The sequence below is a fragment of the Ranitomeya imitator genome, chromosome 5, assembly GCF_032444005.1.
Source record: "Ranitomeya imitator isolate aRanImi1 chromosome 5, aRanImi1.pri, whole genome shotgun sequence".
Taxonomy (NCBI): domain Eukaryota; kingdom Metazoa; phylum Chordata; class Amphibia; order Anura; family Dendrobatidae; genus Ranitomeya; species Ranitomeya imitator.
This window is the reverse complement of record NC_091286.1, coordinates 418,876,386-418,900,206: the sequence shown is the minus strand read 5'-3', so window position 1 is coordinate 418,900,206 and position 23,821 is coordinate 418,876,386.

Sequence of the window (23,821 nt, the reverse complement as noted above, 5' to 3'; positions counted from 1 at the left end):
TCGAATACCTCATGCCTGGCTGATTGCTGCAGTGCCATGCTACAATTTGTACTGTGAGAGAATTGAGGCCACTTTCCTGATGTCTTTCCTTCATTTCATGTTGTTTTGGCTGCATTTGGGGCCGTTATAAGGTGTTGTGCATGCATTTGTTTTTGCATCCCATTGACATGAATGGTGTTTGATTATGTTCTGCGAATTTTCAATTAATCAGCAAATATTGCAAAATTGGCAATCATATTCTCTCATCTCTAAGGATGGGAAGACCCAAAAAGGTGTAGGTTATGGTAATGAAAGGGGACTCAGTGAAGTTGTCCTTCACCCAGTCACTGAACTTTTGCTGCTTCTATCAAAGGAGGACAACACATAAAGGTGGTGGACATCATTAAAGTACATCTTGTCAAGTGAAATCTACAGATTTCAGACAAGGATTGTCATGTGCCAAACTTGGGAATCAAACAGTATTGAATGATCCTTGTATTGCTGCTGTTACACTGCTATGGAATCAGTTTACTTTAGAAATTTGTCCTTAATCTCTTTCTCTCTGTAGTCCAGCTCTGATATAAGAAACCCCTCACTTTTTCACTAGTCAGTGATGTCATCCATCTTTCTAGGATCTTCTCTAGACATCTCTGGTTGAGTATTGTCTTTTTACCCACTGTACTGCAACTACTGCTACTGTGCATGACACAATAATTCACTTTGAAAATAATACTTTTTCTGAAATCTCCATATGTGCCACTGCAGTCGAATTGCAGCCATCTGATTAAATCACTTTGTGTGAGTACTGTTCAATACAGACATCCTTCGAAACACTATCTCAAGACCACCAAACTTGCATTCTAAATATAGAATCAGAATATGTTTAATTTTGTAAACTTTTGCTTAACCGTAATAGGTCAATATATAAGTTTTGGATGTGCAGTCCAAGTCTTTTTCCTACAGTCCATATTTATTTAATATTTCTAGAATAGCTTAATATTAAATAAATTCTTAAAATATAAAGTATATAAAAATATTATATATATATTTTATATATATATATATATATATATATATATATATATATATAGTAACAATAAAGTTTGAGTTATTTATAATGTATATTAGTTTTCAGTACCTTCATGTACTCTGGTAGTGTTTTTTTTTCATTTGTGTTTTTGGAGATGCCTATATTAATGACCCAATGTATTAAAAGGAATCTGTCACCTCATTTTGGCCCTATAAACTGCTGCCACCGCCATCAGGGGCTTATCTACAGCGTTCTGTAAGCCCCCGATGTAACCTGAAAAATAAGAAAAACAAGTTAAGGTACCGTCACATTAAGCGACGCTACAGCGATATAGACAACGAGCCGATCACTGCAGCGTCGCTGTTTGTGTCGCTAGGAGACGTCAAACACCGGCAGCAGCAGAACGATGCAGGAGCGATCCAGTGACGTACTTATCGTTCTCGCTGGTTGTTGCTCCATGAAAAACATTGCTGGCATCATTGCTTTTGCTGTCAAACATGACGATACACGCCGACCTGACGACCAAATAAAGTTCCGGACTTTCAGCTCCGACCAGCGATGGCACAGCGGGATCCAGATAGCTGCTGCGTGTCAAACACAATGAGATCGCTATCCAGGACGCTGCAATGTCACGGATCACTGTCATTCTTGTTGGAAAGTTGTTCAGTGTGAAGGTACCTTTAGATTATACTCTAGATGATACTCGCGGCTCCTGTGCAGACATACCGGACCACACCGGGACCACCCCTGGGTGAGTATAACCTAACTTGTTTTTCTTATCTTTCAGGTTACATTGGGGGGGCTTATCTTTAATCTAGGTATTCACATTAGTCAGGTTCAAAGCAAACCAGAGACCGCCTTGTCGTTGGCTGCTGGGCATGCATTAATTGACTAAATGTTGTGCTGAGTATCTCCATTTTTTCTTATTATCTAAAGCAGTAATTATATTCATATTTAATATTTACATGCCTTAGCACAGCATAGTGCAACTTTATTTGTTCTGCATAGAGATGGCTCCTCTTATAGTTTGCACCTGTGCACAACGGTTTTCTGTTTTGGAAATGCCAGTCAGTTTTTGTTATTAGCTCATGTGAAGTAGACATGTGGCAAGTATTATTTATTAAATATTTTTAGTGGTATGACTATCTGTTTTCAGGGCATACAAATGTAATGTTTGAAAATTGCACATTTTCCAAAACTGTCCTCAAATTTTCAATTTTTTCATAAATAAATGCAAATGAGATCGACCTAAATGTACCACTAATATGAAGTACGATGTGTCACCAAAACAGTCTCAGAATCACTGGGGTATGTTTAAGCGTTCCAGAGTTATTACAACATAAAGTGACACTGGTCAGGATTGAAAAAAATGTTCTTGATAAGGAAGGTGAAAACAGGTTTGTGGGTAAAGGAGTTATTGTTGACGTTAACCCATTACTTGCCAAATTAAAATTTTTACAAGTACGGATTTTTCAGAAAAGGGCTTCCCAATATTCAATTAAAAATGACAATGACTTGATTTCCTATTTTGAAAACATTCATTTTACAAACACAACACAAAAAATTGGACCTAATTATAAAATTATAAAATCTTAGTTGCTAGAAGCTAAAGATTAGGCGTCCCAAAAAAAGGACACTGGTAGATAATGGGTTAATATTATGTTTCTTTCCTTATTGGTCCTGTTGACCGTTTGGACAAGCTTCTCATGTTAACAGCTTTAACCTTACCTTCACTTTACTATCTAGACATTTTCTTTGGCCAATCATTCACCATTTTTAGTTCAAATATTTTTAGAGGTTAAAGTGTCACTAATAGTATAATTAAACTTATGACAGGTCATAACGAAGGTTTGCAGAACTACTCAAATGAGCAATGTCCCTTTGGTTCCCATCTGTGCCTATTTGTGCCTTTGTAAAATCATACCAGTTAACTTGCAGAGGAGATCACAGGACTCAGCTGAGCATTTCTGTCTCTATGGTTTCTCTGGGATTTATCTACATCCACTATGTACTGGAGTACATTCACAGACAATTAGTAACAATAAAAGTAGAAAATAAAATGGTTAAACAGGCACAGGATCAAACAAAACACTGGTATCAAAGTCAAGGCTATAGTGCTGCAATATAATCACCGTCACCATATGCCAGCTTCCTAACGTCATTAATCAATTACTTCACTCATTTATATAAGTACTCTTGATTAAGGTTGAGCGACTTTTCTTTTTTTAGGATCGGGTCGGGTTTCAGGTCGATCCTATAGAAAAGTCGGGGTCGGGGTCGGCCGAAGCACGAATCCCAATGCAGTGCAATGGGATACTAATGGTTCCCAGGGTCTGAAGGAGAGGAAACTCTCCTTCAGGCCCTGGGATCCATATTAATGTGTAAAATAAAGAATAAAAATAAAAAATAGGGATATACTCACCTCGGACGCGCCCTGGTTCTAACCGGCAGCCTGCGTTCCTAAAAATGAGCAAGTGAAGGACCTTCGATGACGTCGCGGCTTGCGATTGGTCGCGTGAGCGGTCACATGAGCGGTCACGCGACCAATCACAAGCCGCAACGTCATCGAAGGTCCTTCACTTGCTCATTCTTAGGAAGGAAGGCTGCCGGTTAGAACCAGGGCGCGTCCGAGGGTGAGTATATCCCTAATAGGAATATATTCACCCTCGGACGCGCCCTGGTTCTAACCGGCAGCCTTCCTTCCTAAGAATAAGCGCGTGAAGGACCTTAGATGACGTCGCGGCTTGTGATTGGTCGCGTGACCGCCCATGTGACCGCTCACGCGACCAATCACAAGCTGCGACGTCATCGAAGGTCCTTAACTTGCTCATTTTTAGGAACGCAGGCTGCCAGTTAGTACCAGGGTGCGTCCCAGGATGAGTATATCAATATATTTTTTTTTTATTCTTTATTTTACACTTAAATATGGATTCCGATACCGATTCCCGATATCGCAAACATATCAGAACTCGGTATCGGAATTCCGATACCAGATCAGAAGATCGCTGACCTCATGGCCGACCCCACACAGGGGTCGGGTCGGGTTTCATAGAAACAGACTTTGCCAAAAGTCGGCGACTTCTGAAAATGGCCGACCCGTTTCGCTCAACCCTACTCTTGATGAAAATGTTTTGCTCACATTTATATTAATATTTCTGTACACAGCACATCCTGATAATTGAGAAATGAGTGGCACTACATGAATCTGTCACCAGTCACATTTGTCTTATCTAACCTATTAATATAGGCCTACAGCTTATAGACTGCTGATGAGAGTGATCCCTGTATGTTTCAAATCAGATGTCTTGTTGTGGATAAATCATCTTTTATCACTTTATATAAATGACATCTTCCATGCTATAGGCAGGTCATTGGCTGGAAGGTAACTCTGCCTCCACACTTCATCTCCCTATATCTTGCCTCTCCTCAGCTTCACTCTGTCCTTGTGACATCAGCCGCTTGAGAGGAAATCTTGCACGTATGCCTTACTGTCTTTTTCTTTCCTCTGCAGTCTTCCATCTGTCAATGGGCACATTCATCAAGTGCCTTCTGTTCAGGTGCCATTCCCAACTATTCCCAGCTTGACTACATGGGGAAAAGGAGGATGATTTGAACCTTTTTTTCAGCTCCAATCTCAGCTCCAAAGTTTGGGTCTGTTAGGGCTAGCGGAACGCACCAAATAATAAGACAGATGGAGTAAGGTGCGTTCGCAGCCCGGGGTCCACCGTGCAGAGATGGAACCTGCTGCCAAGTAATGACGGACTATATGGCGGTACAATTTGAATACACACATGGGTTAACCTCACCCTGTGTGAAGGAAGCGACCCCTATTGCGTCACAGGACCGCGGTACCGCACCAAAAGCGCAAGCAAGGAGTCTTAGAACTCAATCCCAAGACACAGGATTTGAGTACATATAGACCTCATGCACTCGACACCGCTACTGAGGTGTCAGCCTCCTGTGTGTGACCTAGGTGAATTTTTCACCGGCGCATGCGCAGTGATGCCTGATGCTCTGTCTGGATGCTAGGACCTGCGGGGACGCACTGCACATGCGCCGACAGCACCGCTTTCATAGGGTGATTACAACCATGTGATACACCCTGTGACCCATTGTCATGGCAATATAAGGTCCTTCTATTCACACTTACATCACACCCCCTGATGAAGTGCTGGTATAGACAGGAAATGTACGTTGGGGTCACCCGCCATCATTTGGGGCTCATTACCATCTGAGTAGTGTTGTGCACTGGGCCTGGTAAGTATTGCCCTTAATTTATGATACAGTCCCTTTACTCTGCGGATCTATGTTGATTTACCCTGACCTTTTTTTTTGTGCCTTACTTTTGGCTTTAAACCTTGCTATAAAGCTCCCGCTGCTTCTGTGGATCCCTGCATTGTTATACAACACTTGGGCTTTATTTATTGTGCCTTATTTTTGGCTCTACTTACCTAGCACATGGACAAGCATTCAAATGTAAATCAGATAGATGTACTACCTCTGAACTCCCATGTGCACCTCACTACTGTATGTACTTCCGTGTCCTTGTCCTGATTGACAATTTTATTATATGTGTTTTTCTTTGATTTTTTGAAATAAATGTTGTACTTTCTCACTTATTTATTGGTTACTCCAATTTTTCTCCTATTTAAATAGTTACGTTACGGAATCAATAAAATATTGTGAATGTGGGTTGATACTACTTAATATCCCCACTTTTGGCATATTAAATATGCAATGGGTTTTTTTTCTTCTGTGTCTATTTAACTATTTTGTATTTTTTACAGTTTACCCCAGTCCATACATGGATTTCAGGGTGTAATAAGGATTTAGAAGAGAGCATATATCAGTTTAAAGATTTACTTAAAAAGAGAACTCGTATCTGGTGGAATCATGCTTTCCTAGACAAATATATTCAGAAGGAGCCGATTCCCCGTGGATTGCGTATTCAGGTTTTCCCAGCCTTTCCCATACAAGATAACGTCTTTAAATACAAATGGTAGGAACTGGCAAATACCTGCTCTAAAGGATTTTTGGATCTCCTTAAGAATATGAATCAATGCTCATTAGACTCATTAGAAGTGGAAATTGAAGCCCTCCAGACTGCACTCCAAAAGGATATGACAGGTGACGCTTTGAAAAAACTTAACGAGGAGGTTGATGCTGAACTGCAGAAATTAGCTAATGAAATTTAAACAACGAAAACAAAAAAATTCAAGAGAGATGTTCAAGATAAAATATCATGTAAAGTATATAGGTGGCGTAATCCGAACGATCGCTCTCGCAAACAACAAAGGAACTACTCGCGGTCCAGTTCAAGGTCAGCCTCAACTAAGTCAAATTTTTCATATGACGAGGAAATTCCACCTCAAACCTCTCAACCAAACAATTCTCTTCCTCCTGACCTGTCAAATAAGAGGATAATCACACGACAATCTACTAAAAATAAGAACAAAGGCATTGGCGGGGGATCTGCCACTGGCGGCACCCGGGGAGGACTTCAGGTACTTAACTTGTCAACACATGTTCTTTCTGACATACAACTGCAGGTTTTGGAAAAGGGTCTGACGTTTTCCCCCACTAACTCCTTTGATTATTTTTCAGCCTTAAGAGATCTTCATTTATTTTCCCGTAAGCTCCTACTAAGAAAACTTCACAACAAAAATCAATCAAACGAACCGTTGGATGACACCGAGAGGGAGGTACTTCACAATCTAGAGAGTCTCCTTGATGAACAGGCCTCTTCGTGTCAAGGTAGGTTTCCACATGCTATTCTACGGGTACCGTCACACAGTGGCACTTTGGTCGCTAGGACGGAACGATCCGTGATGTTCCAGCGATATCCTTACGATCTCGCTGTGTCTGACACGCTACTGCAATCAGGGACCCCGCTGAGAATCGTACGTCGTAGCAGATCGTTTGAAACTTTATTTCGTCGCTGGATCTCCCGCTGACATCGCTGAATCGGCGTGTGTGACGCCGATTCAGCAATGTCTTTACTGGTAACCAGGGTAAACATCGGGTTACTAAGCGCAGGGCCGCGCTTAGTAACCCGATATTTACCCTGGTTACCAGTGTAAATGTAAAAAAAAAAACACTACATACTTACATTCCCGGTGTCTGGTCATGTCCCTTGCCTTCAGCTTCCCACACTGACTGGTGAGCGCCGGCCAGCCGTAAAGTACAGCGGTGACGTCACCGCTGTGCTTTCTGGCTGTCCGGTGCTCACTGTCAGTGCAAAGAAGCACAGCGCCGAGGGATGCGACAGGATTGTAAGTATGTAGTGTTTTTTTTTTTTTACGTTTACGCTGGTAACCAGGGTAAACATTGGGTTACTAAGCGCGGCCCTGCGCTTAGTAACCCGATGTTTACCCTGGTTACCGGGGACTTCGGGATCGTTGGTCGCTGGAGAGCTGTCTGTGTGACAGCTCTCCAGCGACCAAACAGTGACGCTGCAGCGATCGACATCGTTGTCGTATCGCTGCAGCATCGTTTTAGTGTGACGGTACCCTACCCAGATCGACAAGGTTCCCTCTCTTGTCTATTAGCCCAGCTATTGAAATTTTCACTAAACTTGTTACTGAGGATTTCAAGAAATTGTCTACAAGACGCAGATTTGATAATTTAACAGCTGTACAGCGTCGGGCTATTGCCGAATTACAATCGTTATCTGATGTGGTATTCAAACAGGTGGACAAGGGAGGGAACATTGTCGTCTGGCCTACCACTCTATATGAACATGAGGCCTTTCGCCAATTGAGAGATCCTCTCACATATTCAAAATTATCTTATAACCCTGTTACCTCCTTCTCGTGTGAACTCCAACGTATATTAATTTCTGCCTTAGAAAATGACGTAATTACAAAGGATGTTCTTGAGGGTTTAACAGTCAGATCACCAAAAATACCTACCTTCTATTTTTTACCGAAAGTCCACAAGGACGCCCTCAACCCACCCGGACGTCCCATTGTGTCCGGAATAGAGGGTCTCTGTGATCCAATCTGTAAGTTTATTGACTTCTACCTGAAACCATTAGTTGAGTCCTTAACATCATATATCCGTGACACAACGGACGTCCTGGCACGGGTTGACGGCGTCTTTGTGGACGATAATGTTCTTCTAGTCACTGCAGACGTCGAGTCCTTGTACACCTGTATTGATCACAAGCACGGTCTGGATGCGGTCCGCCTTTTCCTCGGGACCTCCGACCTGAACGGCCCGATGTGCAACTTCATCCTCAAGCTGATGCACTTTGTCCTTACCCACAACTTCTTCGTATTTAAAGACAACTACTATCTACAGAGGCGTGGTATGGCCATGGGCGCGGCCTGTGCGCCTCCGTATGCTAATCTCTTCCTGGGAGTCTGGGAGAGATCTTTATTTGGCGGCGAAGGCGCGCAGGCCGCCTCCCATGTGCTGTGCTGGCTACGATTCATAGATGATGTACTGTTGTTCTGGGATGGGACGGTGGATCAGCTCGAGGAATATATGACATCTTTGAACAACAATACACTTAACCCCTTAGTGACAGAGCCAATTTGGTACTTAATGATCGAGCCAATTTTTACAATTCTGACCACTGTCAGTTTATGAGGTTATAACTCTGGAACGCTTCAACAGATCCCGCTGATTCTGAGATTGTTTTTTCGTGACATATTGTACTTCATGTTAGTGGTAACATTTCTTCGATATTACTTGCGATTATTTATGAAAAAAATGGAAATATGCCGGAAATTTTTAAAATTTTGCAATTTTCAAACTTTGTATTTTTATGCCCTTAAATCAGAGAGATATGTCATGAAAAATAGTTAATAAATAACATTTCCCACATGCCTACTTTACATCAGCACAATTTTGGAAACAATTTTTTTTTCCGTTAGGGAGTTATAAGGGTTAAAAGTTGACCAGCAATTTCTCATTTTTACAACACCATTTTTTTTAGGGACCACATCACATTTGAAGTCATTTTGAGGGGTCTATATGATAGAAAATAATGAAGTGTGACACCATTCTAAAAACTGCACCCCTCAAGGTGCTCAAAACCACATTCAAGAAGATTATTAACCCTTTATGTGCTTCACAGGAACTGAAACAATGTGGAAGGAAAAAATGAACATTTAACTTTTTTTTGCAAACATTTTAATTCAGAACCATTTTTTTATTTTCACAAGTGTAAAAACAGAAATGTAACCATAAATTTTGTTATGCAATTTCTCCTGAATACGCGAATACCCCATATGTGGGGGTAAACCACTTTTTGGGCGCACCGCAGAACTTGGAAGTGAAGGAGCGCCGTTTGACTTTTTCAATGCAGAATTGGCTGGAATTGAGATCGGACGCCATGTCACGTTTAGAGAGCCCCTGATATGCCTAAACAGTGGAAACCCCCCACAAGTGACACCATTTTGGAAACTAGACCCCTTAATGAACTTATCTAGATGTGTGGTGAGCACTTTGAACCCCCAAGAGCTTCATAGACGTTTATAACGTAGAGCCGTGAAAATAATAAATCGCATTTGTTTACACATAAATGATTTTTTCGCCCACAAATTCTTATTTTCACAAGGGTAACATGAGAAATTAGACCACAAAAGTTGTAGAGCAATTTCTTCTGAGCACGTTGATACCCAATATGTGGGGGTAAACCACTGTTTGGGCGCACCGCAGAGCTTGGGAAGAGAAGGAGTGCTGTTTTACTTTTTCAATGTAGAATTGTCTGGAATTGAGATCGGATGCCATGTCGCGTTTGGAAAGCCCCTGATGTGCCTAAACAGTGGAAACCCCCCACAAGTGACCCCATTTTGGAAACTAGACCCCTTAAGGAACTTATTTAGATGTGTGGTGAGCACTTTAAACCCCCAGGTGCTTCACAGAAGTTTATAACGTAGAGCCGTGAAAATAAAAAATCGCATTTTTTCTACAAAAATGATTTTTTGCCCCCAAATTTTTATTTTCACAAGGGTAACAGGAGAAATTAGACCACAAAAGTTGTAGTGCAATTACTCCTGAGCACGTTGATACCCAATATGTGGGGGTAAACCACTGTTTGGGCGCACCGCAGAGCTTGGGAAGAGAAGGAGTGCCGCTTTACTTTTTCAATGTAGAATTGTCTGGAATTGAGATCGGACGCCATGTCGCGTTTGGAGAGCCCCTGATGTGCCTAAACAGTAGAAACCCCCCACAAGTGACCCCATTTTGGAAACTAGACCCCCCATGGAACTTATCTAGTAGTGTGGTGAGAACTTTGAATGCCCAAGTGCTTCACAGAAGTTTATAATGCAGTCGTGAAAATAAAAAATATTTTTTTTTCCACAAAAAAGATTTTTTAGCCCCAAGTTTTTATTTTCACAAGGGTAACAAGAGAAATTGGACCCCAAATGTTGTTGTCCAATTTGTCCTGAGTATGCTGGTACCCAATATGTGGGGGTAAACCACTGTTTGGGCGCACGGCAGAGCTCGGAAGGAAGGAGCGCCGTTTTGGAATGCAGACTTTGATAGAATGGTCTGCGGGCGTTATGTTGCGTTTGCAGAGCCCCTGATGTACCTAAACAGTAGAAACCCTCCACAAGTGACCCCATTTTGGAAACTAGACCCCCCAAGGAACTTATCTAGATGTGTGGTGAGAACTTTGAATGCCCAAGTGCTTCACAGAAGTTTAGAATGCAGATTCCTGAAAATAAAAAATATTTTTTTTTCCACAAAAAAGATATTGTAGCCCCCAAGTTTTTATTTTCACAAGGGTAACAGGAGAAATTGGATCCCAAAAGTTGTTGTCCAATTTATCCAGAGTATACTGATGTGCCATATGTGGGGGTAAACCACTGTTTGGGCGCACGGCAGAGCTCGGAAAGGAAGGAGCGCCGTTTTGGAATGCAGACTTTGATAGAATGGTCTGTGGGCTTTATGTTGCGATTGCAGAGCCACTGATGTACCTAAACAGTGGTAACCCCCCACAAGTGACCCCATTTTGGAAACTAGACCCCCCAAGGAACTTATCTAGATGTGTGGTGAGAACTTTGAATGCCCAAGTGCTTCACAGAAGTTTAGAATACAGAGTCGTGAAAATAAAAAAATATTTTTTTTTCCACAAAAAAGATTTTGTAGCCCCCAAGTTTTTATTTTTACAAGGGTAATAGGAGAAATTAGACCACTAAAGTTCTTGTCCAATTTATCCCGAGTACGCTGATGCCCCATATGTGGGGGTAACCCACTGTTTGGGCGCACGGCAGAGCTCAGAAGGGAGGGAGCACCATTTAACTTTTTGAGCGCAAAATTGGCTGTTGTGTTTGGAGACCCCCTGATGTACCTAAATAGTGGAAACCCCCCAATTCTAGCTCCAACCCTAACCCCAACACACCCCTAACCCTAATCCCAACCCGATCCATAATCCTAATCACTAACCCTAACGATAATCACAACCCTTACCCCAAAACAACCCTAATGTCAACCCTAACCATAACCCTAATCAAAACCCTAAATCCAACACACCCCTAATCCTAATCTCAACCCTAACCTCAAACCTAACCCTAATCCCAATACACCCCTAATCACAACCCTAACCTTAACCCTAATCCCAAACCTAACCATAATCCCAAGCGTAACCCTAATGCCAACCCTAACCCTAATACCAACCCTAATCCAAACCCTAACCCTAATCCCAACTCTAACCCTAACTTTAGCCGCAACCCTAGCCCTAACTTTAGCCCCAACCCTAGCCCTAACACTAACCCTAAATTTAGCCCCAACCCTAACCCTAGCCCTAACTTTAGCTCCAACCCTAACCCTAGCCCTAACTTTAGCCCCAACCCTAACCCTAGGCCTAAGGCTACTTTCAAACTTGCGTTTGGCATCCGTCGCAATCCGTCATTTTGGACAAAAAACGGATCCTGCAAATGTGCCCGCAGGATGCGTTTTTGCCCATAGACTTGTATTACCGACGGATCGCAAAGGATGGCCACACGTCGCGTCCGTCGTGCACTAGATCAGTTGTGGTTTGGCGGACCGTCGGCACAAAAAACGTTCAATGTAATGTTTTTTTGTACGTCGCGTCCGCCATTTCTGACCGCGCATGCACGGCCATAACTCCGTCCCCCTCCTCCCCAGGACATAGATTGGGCAGCGGATGCATTGAAAAACTACATCCGCTGCCCACGTTGTGCACAATTTTCACAACGTGCGTCGGTATGTCGGGCCGACGCATTGCGACGGCCCCGTACCGACGTAAGTGCGAAAGCACCCTAACCCTAAATTTAGCCCCAACCCTAACCCTAAATTTAGCCCCAACCCTAACCCTAAATTTAGCCCCAACCCTAACCCTAAATTTAGCCCCAACCCTAACCCTAGCCTTAACCCCAACCCTAACCCTAGCCTTAACCCTAACCCTAGCCCTAGCCCTAAACCTAGCCCTAACCCTAATTTTAGCCCCAACTGCTCTTCTCCTGCCGGCCGGCAGATGGCGCAGTGCGCCCGCGATTTTCTGTTCCCATGAAGACGCCGGCGGCCAGGAGGAGCAGCAGGAGGACCCAGGGACACCGGTAAGTATAATAGGGTCCCCGAATCCCCCTATTTCTCTGTCCTCTGATGTGCGATCACATCAGAGGACAGAGAATTACACTTTGCTTTTTTTTTTTTTTGCGGTCGCCAGTAAACAGTTAATTACCGGCGATCGCAAAACAGGGGTCGGTAAAACCGACCCCGATCATGTTCTTTGGGGTCTCGGCTACCCCCGGCAGCTGAGACCCCAAAGATCCCCCCGGTGCTGGCCGGCGGGCGCATGCGCCTGCCATTTTTTTGCCGGAAAAAGATTGCGGCGCCCATCGGGAGCACCGGGAGAGACAGGTGAGTATCGGGGGACTATCTGGGACCCCATTTCTCTGTCCTCTGATGTGCGATCACATCGGAGGACAGAGAAATTAAAAGGGAAATCGCCTTTTTTTTTTGCGATCGCCAGTAAACGGTTAATTACCGGCGATCGCAAAAGCGGGGTCGGTAAAAACCCCCCCGAATCATGTTCTCTGGGGTCTCGGCTACCCCCGGCAGCCGAGACCCTGGAGAAAATCTGACTCTGGGGGGCGCTATTTACTTTTTCCACAGCGCCGTTAATTAACAGCGCTGTGGTTTAAGTACCCTTAGCGGCCACCGTTAAAAGGCGTATCGGCGGTCGTTAAGGGGTTAATATTAGATTAAGTTATAAATATAGTTCGGCTACTATTGACTTTATGGACATCTCTCTACTGATTGATACAAATCGATCGGTTCAGACAGATGTCTACAGAAAGCCAACTTCAGTAAACTCTCTTATACATGCCGACTCATCATATAACCCTGCTACTATTCGGGCTGTCCCGGTCGGACAGTTTCTGAGGATGAGGCGGATCTGCTCCACCAATGACCGATTTGAGAAACAAGCCCTCGACTTGAAAACTCGCCTTCAAGATAGAGGGTACAGTAACAGGTGTATAAAGAAAGGATACGACAGAGCAAGGAAGACCCCCGTGGTGATTTGTTATATCCACGTAAAAAGGAAACATTATCCGGCAGTGACTGTCAGAAAATTCGTTTTATTTCTACATTTAACCACGAATGGTATAAAATGAGAGACATTCTAGCCAAACTTTGGGCCGTTCTTGGTGCTGAGTCCTCCCTGGGTCCCGCCATTGGCGACTTTCCACTGATGACATCAAGGAGATCTAAAAATTTGCATGATCTCCTCGTTAATAGCCATTATGTATCTAAAATGGCTAATCCTATTGGTACTAAGGGCCCTATTTTGGGCTGCTTTCCCTGTAGCCACTGTCGTGCCTGCGCAAATGTCCTGCGCTGCTCTTCTTTTCAATCTTCAGATGGGTCACAACAATTTCAGATAAGACAATGAATATCCTGCGGTAGCAGTAATGTTATATACAACGCTACTTGAGGATGTTCTAAAATATATATAGAATTGACCTCCAGAGAATTACGCATCCGCGTACGTGAGCACGTGCGGGATATTTGCGCGGCCAAGACAGGGGTCGACCCCCTCCAATTAAAAACTATCCCCCGCCACTTTAGGGCATATCACAATTGTGATGCCAAAACGTTGAAAATCAGGGGGATAGACATTGTTCATCTAGGTATTAGAGGGGGTAATTACAAGAAAATCCTGGCCCAAAGAGAGGCAAAGTGGATTGTTAAGCTGGATACTGTGGCCCCCAAGGGCCTTAATGAGTCTTTGAGCTTTGCTTCATTTCTATGAACAATTAGTCTCTCTTCTTTTCCTGATTTATGCTCATATATTCACCCATTGATGGTTCTTTTGTGTGTGGTTTTATTATTATTGTTTTAACTCTTTCTATGTATTCTCTTTATTTTTAGTTATATTTTTATGTGGTTAGTCGTCTCTTTTTTGGACCCTATTATGAACATTCTGCCGTGCAACCCATCACTGAAAAACAAGCGGAGAAATATATTGTGCCATCATTTTATTATATTTATATAGTATACCGTCATCTCTTTATATCAGAATTTGTATGCCACCTTATTATATTGATAATATGTATGGATTTTATGTGTACCAACATGATTTGATATTCTGGCACATTTTGTAAGTTCAGATACCTCCCCTTTGTCTATATGCGGCCATGTGCGTGCGCGCTGTTTTCCCCCGCTTCCGGCATTCAGTCGGGCGTCTTTATCAGCCTCCTGTGTGTGACCTAGGTGAATTTTTCACCGGCACATGCGCAGTGATGCCTGACGCTCTGTCTGGATGCTAGGACCTGCGGGGACGCACTGCACACGCGCCGACAGCACCGCTTTTCATAGGGTGATCACAACCATGTGATACACCCTGTGACCCATTGTCATGGCAATATAAGGTCCTTCTATTTACACTTACATCACACCCCCTGAGGAAGTGTCTGGTATAGACACGTAACGTACGTCGGGGTCACCCGCCATCATTTGGGGCTCATTACCATCTGAGTAGTGTTGTGCACTGGGCCTGGTAAGCTTTGCCCTTAATTTACGGTACAGTCCCTTTACTCTGCGGATCTATGTTGATTTACCCTGACCTTTTTATTTGTGCCTTACTTTTGGCTTTAAACCTTGCTATAGAGCTCCCGCTGCTTCTGTGGATCCCTGCATTGTTATACAATATTATATAGCACATGGACAAGCATTCAAATGTAAATCAGATAGATGTACTACCTCTGAACTCCCATGTGCACCTCACTACTGTATGTTCTTCCGTGTAATTGTCCTAATTGACAATTTTATTATATGTGTTTTTCTTTGATTTTTTTAAAATAAATTTTGTACTTTCTTACTTATTTATTGGTTACTCCAGTTTTTCTCCTATTTATATAGTTACATTACGGAGTCAATAAAATATTGTGAATGTGGGTTGATACTACTTAGTATCCCCACTTTTGGCATATTAAATATGCAATGGTTTTTTTTTTCTTCTGTGAGGTGTCAGAGTGACTGAAATAATTATAATAAAGAAGCACGAGAGTGCATGCGGTGCCGCATTGGCGAACGCCACTAACCACCCAGGCTTGGGTCAGGAAAGCGCTGTGAAAGCGCACGGCGCCGCACTGGCGGTCACAGCAATTAGAGGCTGTAATGTGTATAACGTGCTGATGGTTAAGTCGGGCGCTAGGTAGCAATCATCCACCTTCCGCGAGCAGTCATACAATAGGGAGGGGATTTTAAAGAACGACTTTCATCCATCGACATACATCCATCAACACACACACATTATCAAGACTATACTAGTGCATGGCCGTGCGGCCATGCAAGCCTCGAATAGTTGCAGCACGTTTAGGACCTTCAGAGAAGGACCAATGGAGTTGCTGCAGTACCTGAGCATGTGACCCCAGATCTCCACTGAGAGATCTTGCCCTGGGCATGCTCAGAGTGAAAAACAGGACTTAGTCCTAGCACCCACAAGGACCTTCCAAGAAGGACCAATGAGCTAGCTGCAGTGTCTGATCATGTGACCCTCGATCTCCACTGAGAGATCTCACTCTGGGCATGCTCAGAACACGAAAAGCAGGACTTAGTCCCAAAAGCGTCTTCTCGCCGCTGCCCAGCACTGAGTACAATGGCAGAAGCAGGAAATGCAGCAGTAACTCTATTAACAGTGTGAGACTGAGCAAGACGCTGGGACCGACGTTTCCGCTGAGCAGACTCCACTGCGGCTGTCGAAGAATGGGAGACCGCAGCAGAGATGGTTCGAGATTCCCCCTGTGCAGAAGCGGGAACTTGACACCTAACATTACCCCCCTCATAGGGCCCCCCCTCCTTGGACCTCGCTACGCTCGAAGGCAGCAATGAGCTGTGGAGCTCGAATGTTTTCAGCAGGCTCCCAGGACCTGTCCTCTGGGCCATAACCCTTCCAATCCACCAAATAGAATTTTTTGCCACATACCACCTTGCACCCCAAAATAGCGTTCACCTCGTAATCGTCCGTAGACGAACCCGATGTCCCAGCAGATGACTCGGAAAACCGGGACATGTATATGGGTTTCAAGACACATGAAAGGTGTCGGTGATACCCAAGCGTGGAGGAAGAGCCAGACGGTAGACCACAGGGTTAACCTGTTCGAGGACCTTAAAGGGACCCAAGTAGCGAGGTGCAAACTTAGTGGACTCAACACATAGCCTGATGTTACGGGCGGATAGCCACAATAAGTCGCCAGGAGCAAAGGTCGGAGCGGGGCGACCTCATTCTCTCCTTGGAGGCCCAAATGCCATCCTGAGTGCGGTCCCAAATGTCCCGTGCCTCCACAGCCCAGTCTGCCACACTGGAGTCGGCGGAAGACACAGGCATGGGCACAGGAACACGCGGATGCTGGCCATAATTTAGGAGGAATGGAGTCTGACCGGTGGAGTCGGCTACGGCGTTGTTAAGCACAAACTCTGCCCACGGTAGCAGGGATGCCCAGTCATCCTGCCTGGCAGAAACAAAATGTCGTATATATGTGACCGGGGTCTGGTTGGCCCTCTCTACCAACCCATTCGTCTCGGGATGATATGTGTTATGACCTGGTGGTTAGGAGCACCCGGAATGACCTGATACTTAAACCTCATACAGGACGAGCTCTGGGATGTGGGAGCTCTGCTGACCGCAAGCCCTAGTCCTATCACACACACTAAAAATAGCCGTGGAGCGCTCCTGACCAGACCTAGGTACCTCGTCACAGCCTAAGAACTATCTAGCCCTAGAGATAGAAAATAAAGCCTACCTTGCCTCAGAGAAATTCCCCAAAGGTAAGGAAGCCCCCCACATATATTGACTATGAGTAAAGATGGAAGTCACAAACGCAGAGATGAAACAGGTTTCAGCAAAGGGAGGCCAGACTTACTAAATAGACAGAGGATAGGAAAGGTAACTTTGCGATCAGCACAAAAACCTACAAAAGACCACGCAGAGTGTGCAAAAAAGACCTCCGCACCGACTCACGGTGCGGAGGGGCCACTCTGCATCCCAGAGCTTCCAGCTAGCAAGACAAAATCATGATAACCAGCTGGACAAGAAAACAGTGAACAAATAATGACTATCAGGAACTTAGCTTCTGCAGGAGAAGGCAGGTCACCAGAGAGATCCAGGAGCGAACTGAACCAATGCAAAAACATTGACAGCTGGCATGGAGTAACGATCTGAGAGGAGTTAAATAGAGCAGCCAACCAAAGGATAAACCACGTCACCTTTGTAAGGAACCTCAGAAGCAGCAGCTTCACTCATAGCCACCAGAGGGAGCCCATAGACAGAACTCGCCGAAGTACCATTCACGACCACAGGAGGGAGTTCGACAACAGAATTCACAACAGTACCCCCCCTTGAGGAGGGGTCACCGAACCCTCACCAGAGCCCCCAGGCCGATCAGGATGAGCCAAATGAAAGGCACGAACAAGATCGGCAGCATGAACATCAGAGGCAAAAACCCAGGAATTATCTTCCTGACCATAACCCTTCCACTTGACCAGGTACTGGAGTTTCCATCTCAAAACACGAGAATCCAAAATCTTCTCCACCACATACTCCAACTCCTCCTTGACCAACACCGGGGCAGGAGGATCAGCGGAGGGAACCATAGGCGCCACATATCTCCGCAACAACGACCTATGGAACACATTATGGATGGCAAAAGAAGCTGGAAGGTCCAAACGAAATGACACAGGATTAAGAACTTCAGAAATCTTATATGGCCCAATGAAACGAGGCTTAAACTTAGGAGAGGAAACCTTCATAGGAACGTGACGAGATAACAACCAAACCAAATCCCCAACACGAAGTCGGGAACCAACACAACGCCGGCGGTTAGCGAAACGTTGAGCCTTCTCCTGGGACAATGTCAAATTGTCCACCACATGAGTCCAAATCTGCTGCAACCTGTCCACCACCGCATCCACACCAGGACAGTCCGAAGGCTCAACCTGCCCTGAAGAGAAACGAGGATGGAAACCAGAATTACAGAAAAAAGGAGAAACTAAAGTAGCCGAGCTGGCCCGATTATTAAGGGCGAACTCAGCCAAAGGCAAGAAGGACACCCAATCATCCTGATCAGCAGAAACAAAGCATCTCAGATATGTCTCCAAAGTCTGATTAGTTCGTTCGGTTTGGCCATTAGTCTGAGGATGGAAAGCCGAAGAAAAAGACAAATCAATGCCCATCTTAGCGCAAAAGGACCGCCAAAACCTCGAAACAAACTGGGAACCTCTGTCCAAGATGATGTTCTCTGGAATGCCATGCAAACAAACCACATGCTGGAAAAACAATGGCGCCAAATCAGAGGAGGAAGGCAATTTAGATAAGGATACCAAATGGACCATCATAGAGAAGCGATCACAAACCACCCAAATGACCGATATCTTTTGAGAAACAGGGAGATCAGAAATAAAATCCATGGAAATATGCGTCAAGGGCCTCTTCGGGATCGGCAAGGGCAAAAGCAACCCACTGGCACGAGAACAGCAGGGCTTAGCCCGAGCACAAGTCCCACAGGACTGCACAAAAGAACGCACATCCCATGACAAAGAAGGCCACCAAAAGGATCTAGCCACCAAACCTCTGGTACCAAAGATTCCAGGATGACCAGCCAACACCGAACAATGAACCTCAGAGATAACTCTACTAGTCCATCTATCAGGGACAAACAGTTTCTCCGTAGGACAACGGTCAGGTTTATCAGCCTGAAACTTCTGCAGCACCCGCCGCAAATCAGGGGAGATGGCAGACAAAATTACCCCCTCTTTAAGAATACCCGCCGGCTCCGGAACACCCGGAGAGTCGGGCACAAAACTCCTTGACAGGGCGTCAGCCTTCACATTCTTAGATCCCGGAAGGTATGAAACCACAAAATCAAAACGGGAGAAAAAGAGCGACCATCGAGCCTGTCTAGGATTCAACCATTTGGCAGACTCAAGATAAGTCAAATTCTTGTGATCCGTCAAGACCACCACGCGATGTTTAGTTCCTTCAAGCCAATGTCGCCACTCCTCGAATGCCCACTTCATGGCCAACAACTCCCGATTGCCCACATTAGGGTTGAGCGACCTTGACCTTTTTAGAGTCGAGCCGTGTTTCGCGAAACCCGACTATCTTAGAAGTCGAGTCGAGTGGAATCGGCCGATTATCGCGAAAAGTCGGGTATCGCCCGAAACACGAAACCCAATGCAAGTCAATGGGGGAGCATAGTCGGCAGTGAGTGGAGGCCAGGAAAACACCTACACTGCCCATTTTAATGGCAAAAACATCCATTCTTGTTAAAGAAGCTTGTCAATCGTAATTTACCTTATAATAATTGGAAGGCATTTGAAATTGGGGGTCATTTGGCTAAAGTTGTGGGGGGTAGGGCTGGTTAAAGTAATTAGTGGGCCCAGTAAATCTGGACCATGTCACGGAAGTGGAGCAGGGAGAGGTAAGTATTTAAACTTTGCAAGTGCTGTGATCCTGAGCAAGCAGGGGGGGCCCACTCGTTAGCATTGGCACTGGCACAGGGCCCCTCAAAGTACAGCGGTGTGTTTGCACGGCGGGGGCGCCTCCCACCGGCAGCAACACTTTTGCGTACTATGAGAGACCCTGTGCCAGTGACGTCGCCAAGTAGTATTCCTCCCCCCACCTGATGAAGGAACCTGCACTTTCATCTGCACCTTCCTCTTTGTCCCCGTGTAAGGTGGTATGGTATGCGGGAAGAGGAACCTGACTTTCAGCAGGGTCACAATCTTGCTGTGTAGCGTGCACGGGGAATTTTGCGTTATGGGTCAATGTACCAGCAGACTCATCTATCACTGGCTGGGCAATGGGCAGGATGAGGAGGAAACACAGATATAGGCCCAAAGAATAAAGTGGGCTAAATGCAGTTCAAAATTGGTAACACAGGACTAACCAGGGGGCATTGCAGTGGAGGACAACTGGAATGAGAGGCTGACACAGAGAGTAGGCCCAAATCAGTAAGTAGTCGACATGCAGTTCAAAATTGGCAACCGTAGTAAACAGGCGGCCCAGCTTTGTTCAGTTGAGGAGAACAGCAAGGAGTGGCAGACACCGATAGTAGGCCCCAACCCAACTAGTAGGCCAAATGCAGTCTAACATTAACAACTACTTAACAAGAGCCTGAAAATGGAATTTCAGGACAGGAAACCAGGAGAACAGCAAGGAGTGGCAGACACCGATAGTAGGCCCCAAACCAACTAGTACGCCAAATGCAGTTGTTCCATTTAACTACAATTTAATGAGAGCCTGAAGATAGAAGTTCAGGAAAGGCAACCTGGAGAACACCTTGGAGTGGAACACACCATCTCTCTACACCCCATACCCAATTTGTAGGCCTAATGCAGTGTAGTTTTCAACAACTACTAAACGAGAGTCGGAAGATCGAAGCAATGTGGACGAAACCTGGGGAACACCTTGGAGTGTAACACACCGTCTCTCTACACCCCATACCCAATTTGTAGGCCTAATGCAGTGTAGTTTTCTACAACTACTAAACGAGAGTCGGAAGACCGAAGCAATGTGGACGAAACCTGGGGAACACCTTGGAGTGGAACACACCATCTCTCTACACCCCATACCCAATTTGTAGGCCTAATGCAGTGTAGTTTTCTACAACTACTAAACGAGAGCATGAAGATCGAAGCAATGGAGAGGAAACCTGGGGAACACCTTGGAGTGGAACACACCATCTCTCTACACCCCATACCCAATTTGTAGGCCTAATGCAGCGTAGTTTCCAACAACTACTAAACGAGAGCATGAAGATCGAAGCTCAGGAAAGGCAACCTGGAGAACACCTTGGAGTGGAACACACCATCTCTCTACACCCCATACCCAATTTGTAGGCCTAATGCAGCGTAGTTTCCAACAACTACTAAACGAGAGCCTGAAGATCGAAGCAATGGAGAGGAAACCTGGGGAACACCTTGGAGTGGAACACACCATCTCTCTACACCCCATACCCAATTTGTAGGCCTAATGCAGCGTAGTTTCCAACAACTACTAAACGAGAGCATGAAGATCGAACCAATGGCGATGAAACCTGGGGAACACCTTGGAGTGGAACACACCATCTCTCTACACCCCATACCCAATTTGTAGGCCTAATGCAGCGTAGTTTCCAACAACTACTAAACGAGAGCATGAAGATCGAAGCAATGGAGAGGAAACCTTGGGAACACCTTGGAGTGGAACACACCATCTCTCTACACCCCATACCCAATTTGTAGGCCTAATGCAGCGTAGTTTCCAACAACTACTAAACGAGAGCATGAAGATTGAAGCTCAGGAAAGGCAACCTGGAGAACACCTTGGAGTGGAACACACCATCTCTCTACACCCCATACCCAATTTGTAGGCCTAATGCAGCGTAGTTTCCAACATTTACTAAACGAGAGCATGAAGATTGAAGCTCAGGAAAGGCAACCTGGAGAACACCTTGGAGTGGAACACACCATCTCTCTACACCCCATACCCAATTTGTAGGCCTAATGCAGCGTAGTTTCCAACAACTACTAAACGAGAGCATGAAGATCGAAGCAATGGAGAGGAAACCTGGGGAACACCTTGGAGTGGAACACACCATCTCTCTACACCCCATACCCAATTTGTAGGCCTAATGCAGCGTAGTTTCCAACAACTACTAAACGAGAGCATGAAGATCGAAGCAATGGAGAGGAAACCTTGGGAACACCTTGGAGTGGAAGACACCATCTCTCTACACCCCATACCCAATTTGTAGGCCTAATGCAGCGTACTTTCCAAAAACTACTAAACGAGAGCATGAAGATTGAAGCTCAGGAAAGGCAACCTGGAGAACACCTTGGAGTGGAACACACAATCTCTCTACACCCCATACCCAATTTGTAGGCCTAATGCAGCGTAGTTTCCAACAACTACTAAACGAGAGCATGAAGATTGAAGCTCAGGAAAGGCAACCTGGAGAACACCTTGGAGTGGAACACACCATCTCTCTACACCCCATACCCAATTTGTAGGCCTAATGCAGCGTAGTTTCCAACAACTACTAAACGAGAGCATGAAGATTGAAGCTCAGGAAAGGCAACCTGGAGAACACCTTGGAGTGGAACACACCATCTCTCTACACCCCATACCCAATTTGTAGGCCAAATGCAGCGTAGTTTCCAACAACTACTAAACGAGAGCATGAAGATTGAAGCTCAGGAAAGGCAACCTGGAGAACACCTTGGAGTGGAACACACCATCTCTCTACACCCCATACCCAATTTGTAGGCCTAATGCAGCGTAGTTTCCAACAACTACTAAACGAGAGCATGAAGATTGAAGCCCAGGAAAGGCAACCTGGAGAACACCTTGGAGTGGAACACACCATCTCTCTACACCCCATACCCAATTTGTAGGCCTAATGCAGCGTAGTTTCCAACAACTACTAAACGAGAGCATGAAGATTGAAGCTCAGGAAAGGCAACCTGGAGAACACCTTGGAGTGGAACACACCATCTCTCTACACCCCATACCCAATTTGTAGGCCTAATGCAGCGTAGTTTCCAACAACTACTAAAAGAGAGCATGAAGATTGAAGCAATGGAGAGGAAACCTGGGGAACACCTTGGGGAGGCAGACACCGTTAGTAGGCCCTACCAAAGTTGTACACCCAATGCAGTTTTAAAATTCCTAGAGGCTGAAAACAAGACTATTGACGCTCAGCTTTTTTCAAAGGAACACAGCTGAATTGAGTGGCGCAGACAGACACAGGTAGTAGGACTCAAACCAAAAATGTGGCTCACTGCAGCAGAAAAAAGTTACAGGGGTACACAAGCTGCGGTGCTCTGGGCAGTGGAGGACAATTTCAAAAGTGAACCGCAGACAGACTTTGTACGCCTACTATTAAAAAAAGGATGCTCTATGCAATTATAAATAGGTTCTAGGGGTACACGGGCAGCAGTGGTGTGGTCAGTGGAGGCCTAGTGGAAGGAGTGACCGCAGACAGGCATCGAAGGCCTAAAATAATAACACATGGCTGTAGGCAATTTTAAATTGGTTCCAGGGGTACACGGGCAGCAGTGGCCTGGTCAGTGTAGTAGTAGTAGAAAGAACGGACCGCAGACAGGCATCGAAGGCCTAAAATAAAAAAATTGGGCTGGCTGTAGGCAATTTTAAATTGGTTCCAGGGGTACACGGGCAGCAGTGGTGTGGTCAGTGGAGGCATATTGTAAGGAGTGACCGCAGACAGGCATCGAAGGCCTAAAATAATAACACATGGCTGTAGGCAATTTTAAATTGGTTCCAGGGGTACACGGGCAGCAGTGGTGTGGTCAGTGGAGGCCTAGTGGAAGGAGTGACCGCAGACAGGC